Consider the following 12,840-nt stretch of genomic DNA (forward strand, 5'->3'; position numbering starts at 1 on the left):
ATTTAAGAAATGTCCCCAGTCTACGTAACTGGTAAGTCATACGACTATCCTTGAAAGCCAGGCTGTGGGACTGCAGGGTCCACAGTGTTAACCAGCACACAGGGCTGCCTCTCAGAATCAGAATCCAAACTGAGCAAATGCAGAAAGAGACTGAGAATTATGTGAGGCTTGTGATGTGGCTTAACACTGAACATAAAAAGTATGAGACATGCAAAAATCCAGCAGGCCTTCCAAAAAAAAGAGAAGACCTGGCCTGCTCACAACCAGCCCCGGAAACAAAGCCCAGAGGAAGTCAGGGACAGAAAATAAACATGTCCTTTAGCTTCCCCTTGTGAAAGGTTCAAGCAGGATCCTGATGAAGGAGGCTTTGGAAGGGAATGCCTGAGCCACACCAGTGTCAGCCAGAATGAGCTCCATAAAAAAATGGTCCTGTGATGAACTCGGTCATAGAAACAGCTTACATACGCTTACCCGGTACAAACGGAATGAGATTTTGAGAAATGCTAGAGTGAGGAAACCAGTTCTCTTTAGCCAGTATTTACCGAGTATTTCTGACCATGGAACATCCTTGGTGGCTATGTATGATATCTGTAAATATGTCAAAGAACAAGCTTTTGATCCATTTTGTTATATAACTTAAATGCATCATTAAATGCTTAGTAATATGATTTTTTCCATAGCTCCTAATGTGAATCCGTTGCTTCTTATCTTTTTTGGTCATCTTTTTACAATCTTAGTAAAAGTCCCCTTCCAAGGTAATTAAAATAGTAATCGGAAGCATCTCTGATGGATCTCTGAGGGCCAGATGGACTGACCGTTGAACCAGGTGAGCTTCCTCAGCAAAAGGTGCTCGGTAAGGCTCACTAGTGGGGGACCTGCCATATTAGGTTCACCCATTACCAGGGCAGCATCATAAATAGCATTGTTATAATATACTGATATGCTAAAAGGCGAAATTGTGCAAGACAACAAGTAGGAAATCAGAATCCAAAAATCAAAACAAAATTACAAATACTACAAGATACTGGCCTGGCATGGACTCTTGCCAACAGAAAGGGTGCACAGGAGAAGGGGACACCTGAGCTGGGCCTTAAAAGGTCTAGTGGGTGTGGGCAGTGGGGAGAAGGTAGGAGATGGAGCCTCAGACCAGCAGAAACAGAGGTAGCCTGGATGTGCACGGGGCTGGGGGCTGGAATGGGTGCAGGATGTTAGCTGTGGTTGGTGAGATCTGAGAGGTGAAGTGGCCGGGGTATGGAAGACACTGAAAACCTAGCAGGGGAATGTGGCTCTAATTCAGTGGGTAACAGGGAAACATCGTAGGTTTCCCAACATGGCCAAAGTGTGTGCTGACATAGATCTTTTGGGCTTCAGCATGAAGAAAGCTATAAAGGGATGTGGAACTCTCTTGTTACAGAGGAGAAAGAGACCATTAAGCACTGTTAACTCTAAGTTCATACTTTTAAGGGGACTAACTTCCAAATTACCAAAGTCAAAGTCATTGATTTTACTTTTTGGTAATATTCATAGACGTTGATTCTATAAACAACTGTAATTGACTTGACCTATTGTTGAATCACTAATATAATTAGGAAGATGGTTTGTTTGCTTTCTTTTAAAATAACATGTGTGTATGTCAAGGGACTATACCCATATATATCATTTGTTTTCATAGTATACTTGGAAAATACAGAAAAATCTATAGAAGAAAATAAAATCATCCACAATGTCAGAAGTGGCTGCCCATATTGGGAGTATTTCCTCCTAGAAACATATGGTGGGGCCTGTGTGAGGTGGTGGAGATGCCAGCATATGTGACCGTGCCCAGTGGTCACCGCAGTGATGCCCACTGGGAGCCTTGACGTCCAATAGAGGGGAGAGGAGCAGAGGAAGGGCACAAGGGGAGGTCATGTGAGTGCTCATCTGTCTTGCTCCTGACGAGCCATTTCTATGACTTTTCATTCGCAAGGACAGAGCCTCCAATGCCATCATCTCATTATGTGATCCTTTCTGATGCTACCCAAATGTAGGCATTGGAATAACATATAAAAAGAAATACTTCTGCTTACCACAAGTCTTAAAACAATGTAAGTCTATAGTTGTTTAAAGGGGGATTGTGTCATGTAACACAGAACTGAACTACCTTGAAACCTCTTTCTCTCTCTTTTTGTGATCCTAACGTAAGGATATGTTTTGCTGATCTTTATAGAGAAAAGGGAAGGAAAGAGAGAGATTGAGAGAGAAAAAGAGAGAGAGAGAGAGGGAGAGGAGAGATGTATGAAAGAAACATCAATCAGTTGCCTCCCATGTGCGCCCCCACCAGGGTTGAATCTGCAACCTAGGTATGCGCCCTGACCAAGAATCGAACCCGCAACCTTTTTGGTGTACGGGATGATGCTCCAACCAACTTAGCCACCCAGCCAGGACTGCCTCGAAACCACTTTATCTGTTCAGCTCCGTGAGGCCCCACACCGCCCAGACATTGCTCCTCCAAGTCTCTCCCAGCAGTCTCTACCCATCCCCAGGACCTGCTGGCCTTCTCCATTGCTTTTGGTTCTCTGGCTTGCTCCCCCCTCTCCCTGTTGCTCCTGGAAGTTTTCCTTGTCAGGAAACTCAAACTTTTTCTTTCTTTCCTTTGCCTTTTCTTCTTCTTTCCTTTCTTCCTTTTTCCTTCCTTTTCTCCTTCCTTTCATGTAAATAAATGTAGCGTCTCCAAGTTTTTTTCTTTAATTTACTCACTACCCCATCCATGAGACAAAAGGTAGGAACCTGAGCAGTTCAGCTAAAGAATCTTGCTTAGAAAGTTGAGGAGGGCAGAAGATGGTAAATAACAAAGTTTTCATATTATACCTGCTACACAAACAGGTGGGGGTGACCCAATATTATTAAGGCTGGAACTCCTTGATCCAGATTATCTACAGATTAACTCCAGGCAAAGTGATCTCTGGAAACTAGAAAGCTGATTACTGCTAGTAAATAAACGGACTCCAAACTCTAGCAGGTGCCTAAAGAACACTCTGACTTCAAGTTAGTTGGCTCCTTGGATGATGTTTCCTGCTACTTAGAAGCAAGTGTTTGGACACACAGATTTACAAGATCAAAAGGCTCGAACCAGGCTTGGGGGCCCTAACTGTTGAGCAATGCACTTTGCTTCACATGGTTGCACTTTTATGTAAAACATTTCAGAAACTTCTGGGTGTTTTTTGAGGGCTGAAATGATGACTTGCCAGCCTCATGTTCTCTTAGTGGTTATTATTATTAAACCCAAAGTGTTAATATACCAGGTCCCCATGTTAGTGTTATGAGTTAAAGATGGCCCGATGTGGTCTCCCTTTTGATGATGTCTATGAATCCTTCTTGGAGTTTCCAGGCATCTCTCCTACTGTACCTTGAGTCTGTGGATCTGTTCTTATTTATGCCTCTCCTGTCCCTCTGTCTATCTTGCAGTTGTCTTTGTGGTTTCTCTAGGGATTCCTTGAGCACAGACTTTAACCCTTCCCTTCTGCCATAGAAATGGACTGTAAGGCTGGCCATGTAATTCAACCAAAAGGATTTCAGTAGCTAATGATAAAATATTTAAGGAACAGGAACCAACTAATGGGAAGGAATCAATTGTACATGAAAATTATTCTCAGGCACCAGAGAGATTAGAATAAGGACATATAATTGAAAGTCAGTAATGGTGAGCAGTGAGGAGATGGCCCCTTTCCACTTTCACCAATAATGTGAATTTATGAAAAAGGCACATTATATAAGGATATTATTATTTTGAAGAGAAGTGCTCTTTTACAGTTAGAAGAAACCTTAAGTTACCTAGGGCAGCTCTGTGATTCTAGGATAAAGACCAAGGCCTAGAGCAGTGGAGTAGCTTGTTCAAGGCTCCTCTGGGCAGTGGTTGGAACTTCTGTTGGGTGTGTAACATGTGCCGGACGCTAGTCTAGGTCTCAGATAAGCAGCCACAAGCAAGGTCAAGGTCCCTGTCATCTTGGGATTTAAACATCAGTGGGGAGGCAGATAAGCAAATGAGCCAATAACGAACAACATCATTGAAACAGTGTTGAATTCTTTGATGGCAGAAATGTGATAGAGAGACTGAGGGAGGTTCTGAAGATGAAGCATAGATGTGAGGCCTCTGTGGGGAGAAGTTCCAGTCCTGTAAAGTTGGTGTAAGTGTGTATGTGTGAGTGCCACAGCCCTCCAAACCGCCTCAAAGGAAAACGCCTGTGACATCTTCATCTGTTCTGTGGAGGTTCTGTCTTCTCCTTAGAATGTTTTCAGAAAGAGAAGTGAAACACATGTTAATGCTGTGATGGAAATAAGCATCATGTAGCAAAAGGTATAACAGGCCCACATTATGCTAGGGTCTTTAAGAAGGAAATTTATGTAACATCTATTCCCTGCTCTAGAGGAGCTTACAGACTAATGAACAGCTTCTCAGTCTCAAAGGCAACCTCCTGAACCTTGACAATCACTCCGAGGTCAATCCAGGTACAAGTGAGGGAGGTAGCTAGTTTGGCTTAAACAGGATTCTGGGCAGGATCCTGTCCTCTTCTGAAAAGAGCTTTTAGCCATGGTACCTGTGGCTTTAGCTATATATCTTGTCTACCACAAACATTGGTGTTTAGTGGCATTATCCTGCTTCCACAGTAAAGCAAAAGAGTCACTGTGTAGATTCACAATATTGACTCTAAGGCTGATATTAATCGTTGAAAATAAATGAGAAGAAACAATGAGCAACTGCGAACATGTAAAGCAATGTTTTCTTTTTAAAAATAAAATTTGGCTAAATATACTGGTATTGAATGCTGAGAATTCAAGCTACAACTGGATCATTATTCTTTAGCCTGTGATTACTTACAGAGACACTATGAGATGGATTAATAGGTATTTAGTATTGATAACAATGGCAAAAATACACTTTGTTGAAAACATTATCTCTGTGCCTCTTCCTAGAGAAAATTTCTCCCAGATTATCTGGGCTTCACATTATCCATGAAGAGAGAAAAAGAAAAGCCTTAGGTCATCGTATTTAAAGTTTGGAGAAGGCCAGACCAGAACAGGGTATTTATTTTTTTAAGTACGTTTAATGGCAATCCCGGGAGTCTTTTAAATATTTCTAAGTGATCTTTAAAATGATTATAAAATTGTTTTCAATCCCATTGTCATAACATTCCAGAAATTGTTGAAGGTGATGGGGTGACTGTAAAAAAAATCTAGAAAAGATACACAACTTAAAAAAAATGTGAAAAATCCATGTGGCCTAATCTTCCCCTGAGAACTGGGGGTTTGTACCCATCATGACATGTGAGAGCCAGAGTGCGTGTGCTGTTTGCTACTCCAGAGTTTAGCAATACAAAGAGTTTTGATTGTTGCAAAGCACAGAATTCTCAGAAGGTGTCAGTAGAGGAAGAAAAGGGTGAGAGTATTAACGGGGACCCTTACTGGCAAGCAGTAGAACTTTCAAAAGCTTCCCTGCTGTCTCAGGGGAGCCTCCAACCTGAGAATAAAACATGAGGTGCTGAAAATGTTTTCCATCTGCTGGGCGTGCTAAGGAGATGGCTGAAGCTCTGTGAAACTGGTCAAGGGTTCATAGATGTTTTCTTTGCTGTGCTATTTCTCCTTCCCCTGCAAATCTTGCTAGAGTGTTACCCCTTAAGCCAAGTGAGAGGAACTTCAAGGAACCGCTGAGAGAGTTTAACCTTGTGTCAGGCACACATCATCCCCAGGCTTGACTCTGTGGCTAGGTCAGCCAGGAACTGGCGGAGCAAAGGGACAGGACATCTCCTTGGGAGTGACTGAGATGGCAGGCAAAAGTGATTGTTTTCCATGGGTCAGATAGATGTGGGCCTCACAGCAGAGAGCAAGCCTGTCCATGAGGATAGTCTGAAGGGATAGAGGAGAGACCTACAGAGGATAGAAGTATGGACTTTGCAGCCAGAGGCCAAGGGGGTGAGGCGCAGAGTGGCCAGGCAGAATGAGGCATTGTCTGTGCAAGGGCACTGTGGCCAGAGACCATAGCTGGGTTCTCTGAAAGACAACCTCAGACATTTCCCCATATGCAAAGGGCACTGACACCAATTTCCTTCTGTCCCCTTTTCCCCTACACTTACACCTTGTCCTGGCCTCAGAGAGGTCAGAAACAAACTGGTGGGGAAGAAAGGAGGTGATGAGAGAAAAGAGGCCCATCATTGCTCTTCCTCTTCCTCATGGCACAATTCCAGGGTGGAGCAGACCCTCATGGAGTGATGGGGAGAGAAGTTTCAAGTTTAAGTGAGTTTGGAGCTTTGTTACTCCACTAGAACAGACTGAACTCTGTGAATTTCACCTGGACTGGACTTGATCAAATCTGAAGGTGAGTGAGAACATTTATTATCCAAACATTACTAGAAACCAAAGACATCCCTAAGAGTTCATTTCAGGGTCAGGAAGGAATAGGTGAGGGAGTTTAACAGGCAGAGAAAAAAAATTAAAATGGTTTCTAGCTCTAGCCAGTTTGGCTCAGCTGTTAGAGTGTTGGCCTGAGGACTGAAGGGTGCTGGGTTCTATTCTGGCCAAGGGCACATACGTTGGTTGCAGGCTCGATTCCTGGCCTTGGTTGGGGCGCATGCAAGAGGCAACCAATTGATGTGTCTCTGTCACATTGATGTTTCTCTCTCTCTCTCTCTCTCTCTCTGAAAAAGCAATGGAAAAAATATCCTCTGGTGAAGATTAAAAAAATAAAATAAAATGAAATTGGTTTCTAGGTCAGTTAATGAGCTGGTTCCCTGACATGAACACACAGAGATTGTGTGGTGTTTTGGTTCCAAAGGAAAGGTCAATGCCAAGGAGCAGTGATGGCACTTGCCTAACTCCCATCCTCACTGACAGTGTCTGTAAAGAGCTCAGCATTGTGTCTGGCACAGTGCAAGCCCCCAAGAATATACTATCATGGTATTATTATGCTAGTTATCTTTAATTATTATTACAGGGCATCTGACTTAAGACACATCCAACTAGACTCTCAGCAACTCTCTGCTCGCAGGTTAAAAAGCAGGGCCAGCTCCAGGCCTCTGCAGAGGGAGCTCTGAAACCATCCTTCCCCGGGCTAAGGGGTGGTGGGGCCTCTACCAGCTCTGGCTTCCTTGGGGAAATGGTATAAGTGATGGATTAGACTCCCGGGAGGTGCCACAGCAGAGGGATTAGGTTGTCCTGACTTGGAATCTTGGCTCCACAGCCAGTAATGGGACAAATTATTAACTTCTCTAACTTTAGCTTTCTCATGTTTAAAAAAATCCAAAGATAATACCTACCTACTTTGGGGGATGGGATTAATCCTCACTTAATTGGGTTGTTATGGTACATAATAGATACTCCATTTGTTTGCTTCCTTCTTCCCAGGTGACCTAGCAGCATTCCTCTTCTTGTAATTCTTACAACCTCTCTAGGGAAGCCCAGCATTCCTAAACTTTCCTGCCCTCTGCCCTGTTTCCCTTACTTACCTGGGAAAGTTGCCTAATAAAGTAATCTCTAACAAGGTAGAAAAGAGTGATCATTGCTTAGCCGAGATCACCTTTCCACAGAGGAACTTGGAAGATGGGAAGCAGAGAAGAAACCTCAGGCCCTGAACTTTTGTATTTGTGTCACCTGATGGGAAAGGCTTAGGGCTGGAGGACCACTGTAGGCACTCCCACTAGACTGGTACCCCAGAGGTGATGAAACTGTCTTTTTTTCCAAGACGGGCCTCCAACTCTTAACAGCCAGTGATCTGCTATGTACTCCTCTGCACCCAGCTCTAAACTGGGAGCTTTGCGACAGAATTACAATGAAATTTTGCAACATCTGAAAGGAAGGTATGGTGAGCTGAGAGAGGTGGCTACTCACACCAGACAGCCTTCAAAGCAGTATTCACCCCAGACACATCCCCATGACAAGATGGTACCGAAGCGATTCAAGATATACATGTGTGGGTGAGGAAAAGATGAAAACTTGCAAATAGGAGCAGAGGGAAGAAGGAAAGGTGAACAGCCCCGAACTTTAAATGCTTGAGATTGTCCTTGGACTCTCTGCCTTCCTTCCTTGCAAGTTAATACCCATTTCTGTTGGATCAGTGCACAAGCTGCTTTCCCCAAATCTGAGAGGTACTCAACTGGTGACAAGAGGTCAAACTATAATGTGTGCCCACATCCCTTAATCTGGAGCTGGCATTTGGTAGTGTTTGTTGGGACTTAACTTTAATTAATTGACTCCTTAGGGACAGAGCTGACAGTCTCCCTTGTGTGGATTTTAGAAAGTTAGAATTTTTTCCTCAAAGAAGCTTACAGAGCCCTAAATCCCTGGGACTGTGGAGGAGGGAGGCTATCATAAACAGACATCTCTCTTGGAGGGTCTCTGTCCTCACACGACAAATGCAATAGTATTGGTGAGGGAAAACGTAGGCCCTAAAGGGTAATCTGGGATATTCAGTGATGAAACTGGGGAGGAATAAAAATGTTATAACTGAGCTGCTTCCCTTAAACATCCCTCCTCTTCAGGAAACTTTCTGGTGGCCTTCCATCTTGTCACATTGAACTTCCATGCATAATTTAGTCCTGCTGAAGGAGCCTCAGCAGCCCCTCCTTGATCTCAACCTCTCTCTGGAGGTTTTGAGGCCAGAGCCATCAGTCATCCGTAATCCATAAAGTAAATGTGGCCTCATGCTGGTAGCAGAAGTTCAGCTGGAGGCTGAGCTGTGTCCACCCCAGGGTGCAGGCATGTGTGAACTTGTCTGGAGGACCAGTGGATGGGCCTGCAGGCTCTTTGCCCTGTAAAACCAGGGCCTCGCTAGGCAAGAGGATGCCCTGAAAGCAAAGTGAGTCATGCTCCCTGTGCTGCATAAAGCGAGCTCTGAGGAAACATAGAGGGGATAGGTATTTGCCCCAGAGTGTTGGCCTGGGCCTGAGAGAGGGGCTGCAGTGAGATGGGGCAAAACTAAAGAGCTCTTGGAGATGAAGTGCCAGAAGTCCAGGCCTCTGGAGTCAGCACTGATGGAAGACAGCTCCCTTAGTATGCGTGGCACTTGTCTTGATGTGGCTTTGCTGGGAACAGCCAGTGGCCTTGTCATATGTTATTGTCTTGGCCTGGTAGGAGCAGCAGTGGCGGCACTCTGGCATGTGCCCACAGTGCCGTGTCTCTCGTGGTCACTGTCAATGATGACTGATGATGGGTTACAGTTGGATGTCGTGCTTTGGGGTCAACCATGACAAGAGACAGTTCCCTGGTGAGCAGAAGTAATAGCTGTAAATACTGTGAAAAGTGAAAACTGTCAATACTGAGAGAAGTGCTTCATGGAGCCTGTGAAAATTTCCAGACATAGAAGCTGTATTTTGAGGGGAGGAGTACTAGAGTCCACCCTCCAGACCTAGTGGGGCTGAATCAGAGAAATACTGTGTAATGATATTATTTAAGACTCTTGCTACCCCTGGCTGCTATGTAATGGGAAATCAAGCCCGGCCAGGCGTGGCTCAGCGGTTGAGCGTCGACCTAGGATCCAGGCGATCGGGGTTCGATTCCCGGTCAGGGCACATGCCCGGGTTGCGGACTCGATCAATGACTCTCATCATTGATGTTTCTATCTCTCTCTCTCCTTTCCTCTCTCTGAAATCAATAAAGATGTATATTTAAAAAAAATGTAATGTAAAGGGAAATCAAGCCTATGTGTGTTGAAACGCTGTGTCTAAATTTTGATTGCTGATGGCAGGCTATGAAGACGAGACAATTGGAATGCTAAGAATCATGCTAGGTCAGGAACTCCAGGGCCCTGGAGCTGAAGGATGGGGAGATCCAGTGTGTTGACCTTCCCTTGGCTTTGAGATGGCTGGGCTATGTCAGCTGCACCACTGATTCTGTGGATACTGGGCTACTTCTATGCCCCTAGTGAAGCAGCACTGGGGACTCATTTCCCAAGGAGAGTGGCCTAGCTGAGCCATGGTAGTAAGTGGTGCTTGGGTGGAGGAATGCAATTCTGGGCAGAACATCGTTGGATGATTGAACACCTCTGGCCCAATTACTTTAGCATCATGGGTGACCTTGGGATGGTGACCCAGATGTGTATAGGATAGAAAGCTGTGTCTCTAGAGAGCTGTAGGGCTGAGAGCAATCTTAGCTCAATGAGGTACCAATGGGGAGAAACTCCTATTAGGTCAGCATTGGCAGACATGCTGTGGTCTCTTCAGCAGGCAAGAACAGCATTGGCACAGGGGCTATAACAACCTCTACAACTGAAGAGCGCCAACTACTTTGACTGACTGCTATAGACTGAGTGTTTGTACCCTCCCAATTCATATGTTGAAATCCTAACCACCAATGTGATATTTGGAGATGGGGCCTTTGGAGGAGGTGATTAGGTGCTGAAGGTGGAACACTTATACAAGAGATTAGTGCCCTTATAAAAGAGAACTCTGAGAGATCCTTCGATACCTCCACTGTGTAACAATGCACAAGAAGATGGCCATCTATGAACTAGGAAGCAGGCCCTCACAGGCACCAAATCTGCCAGGGCCTTGATCTTGAACTTCCCTGCCTCCAGTACTGTGAGAAATAAATGTTTGTTGTTTAAGCCACACAGTCTATGATATTTTTGTTATAGCAGCTTGAATGGACTAATACACCAAGGAGTGTGTTCCACTTTCTCTTCTGAAGAGTTGGTCATCAAAACTGACCCATTGGACTGAGTAAACACCTCTGAGTCTTGAGACTTCTTTTGGGAATGAAGACCCCAGGGATGGAAGAAATACCTTCCATCACAGATGGATTGAGGGATAGAGTAACCTAATTTGAATTATGGAAAAGAATGGTAAAGTGGTACAGAACAAGTCCATATGACTGTGCAGATTATTGGGAAGCCAATGAGTGTATATTCCCACTCACCTACCTATTGTGTTTAGTGCTGATATAAAGTCCTCAAGAGGACTTTGAAAAAATTGAGAAATCAATAGTTTCTGTTGGGAGCTGTGTTCATGTCAAGTATGGAACAGCCTGCAAACACAGGATAGTGAAGTGAGAAAACAAGCTTGAAGCTTGTCTTCATGAATTAGTAAAATGCCTGAAGTAGGAAATAGGACCTGGTTTGAGAAATAATGTCCTGGGATTTAAATCACTGCACTGTCGCCACACCATCAGCCTCTAGCTATGATCTCTGAACTCACTCTTTTTCCCCCCAGTCTTTGGGAAGAAATGAATCACTTCTGGAAGATGACTGGTGGATAAAATAAGAGATAAAACAACAAATAAGGAAAATGAAACAATTTTCTTTCAGGAAAAGTGGAACTAGGTACCTTTAAATCTCACAAGCTTTGCTGTAAAGGTCTTTTTTTCTAAAATAAGCAGATATCTACTCTATTTCTGCTACATATCCAGGACTAAGATTTAGGAACAGGTTGTGGTCTTGTTTCAAGTGTTTCATTGCTAATGCAGATTCATAATACAATGGTTTTATTTTAAACACACTTTCTTCTGAAACATCATAATGTCAGAACTTCCTAAGGCCAAAATAGTTTTGGTCAGGCAAATGAGATCATGCCCAGCAAGTGTCAGAATGAGTAAAGGATGCCTTAAAGACGGTCAGAGAAACTATCTCAGTCTACAGGTAATAATCAGTTGATTAGAAATGTTCATATCATTGCAAGAATCAGTGTAGCTTTAATTGCTATTGGTGTCTTCTGGGAACACCAGGGGATTATCGTACCTCAGAGCCGGACTTCACTTCTTTTCCAATGGCAATTAACCTTTGATTGAGGCCTGTTCAGGTTATCTAGAAACTACCCTTGAAACGGAGATTTGTGTGCAGTAGGTTATTGAGGCAGACACTCAGGGAGTGAGGGAAGCAAGACTGAGCAGAGGAAGAAGTTGAGCTGATACTGTTGTAACCAAAGGAGCTCTGGAGCTGTGGTGACCTTTCTGTGTTGCATGAATTAAGGCAAGGAGCCAGGTCTTAGTATCCTGCATCAACCACTATTGCATGCAGGCTGTCCTCAGGGAGGGGCATACCTTCCACTGAGGGCAATGCCTGAAAAGGGGCATGGCTGAACCCTCAGCATCTAGTAGTCCTCCCACCTGGCTTAGTTACTTGGCTGTTCTGACTTGGATGGAGAGAGATGGAGGGAGAATCTGGGCAATACACTCCAGATCCATTGCAGGGCCCCTTAGTGAAGAGGCCCCTTAATTAAGGTAGAAGGTAGAATTTTTTTTTTCTGTTATCTAATATTGTGTACCATATTACCCCAAAACTTAGTGGTTTAAAACAACAAAAATAACATCATTGCTCCTGGTTTCTGTGGGTCAGGAATCAACAAATGACTTGGTTCGGGAGGTGGAGTGGTTTGCAGGCAGAATTCTTGAGGTGTCTTGCATGAATACAGTCAGATGGTGAGGGCTGGCCGGGTACCTCTCTCTCTCCATGCAGTATTGGGGTTCTCCATGTGGTCTCTTGGTATGGCCACCTGGCACTTCTTACTGACATGAAGGCTTAGGGCTCCACAGGTGAGTGTCCCAAGAGAGACTAGAAGTGTCTGCATAGCGTTTTCTTAGCCTCAGAAGTCATGTGGTATCACGTCTTGCACCTTCTGTTTGTCAGGGGCCCACACAGTTTCAAAGGGAAGAGACATAGATTCTACCTTTTGATAGAGAGTGACAAGGTCTGTAAGAACATGTAAGAAGGAACATTTTTTTGGCAATAAAAAAGTCTACCAAGCTTATATTTTCTGATGGCAATAAATCCAATAAAAAAGTTTAAAAATAATGGCAAAGCTTAAATCCTTTGATTTTTTTTTTTTTACATATTTAATTCAGAATACTGCAACAGTTGTAAGGAACTAGACATAGACCAAT

The sequence above is a fragment of the Miniopterus natalensis genome, chromosome 3 (assembly GCF_054644295.1).
Source record: "Miniopterus natalensis isolate mMinNat1 chromosome 3, mMinNat1.hap1, whole genome shotgun sequence".
In the NCBI taxonomy this organism is placed as follows: domain Eukaryota; kingdom Metazoa; phylum Chordata; class Mammalia; order Chiroptera; family Miniopteridae; genus Miniopterus; species Miniopterus natalensis.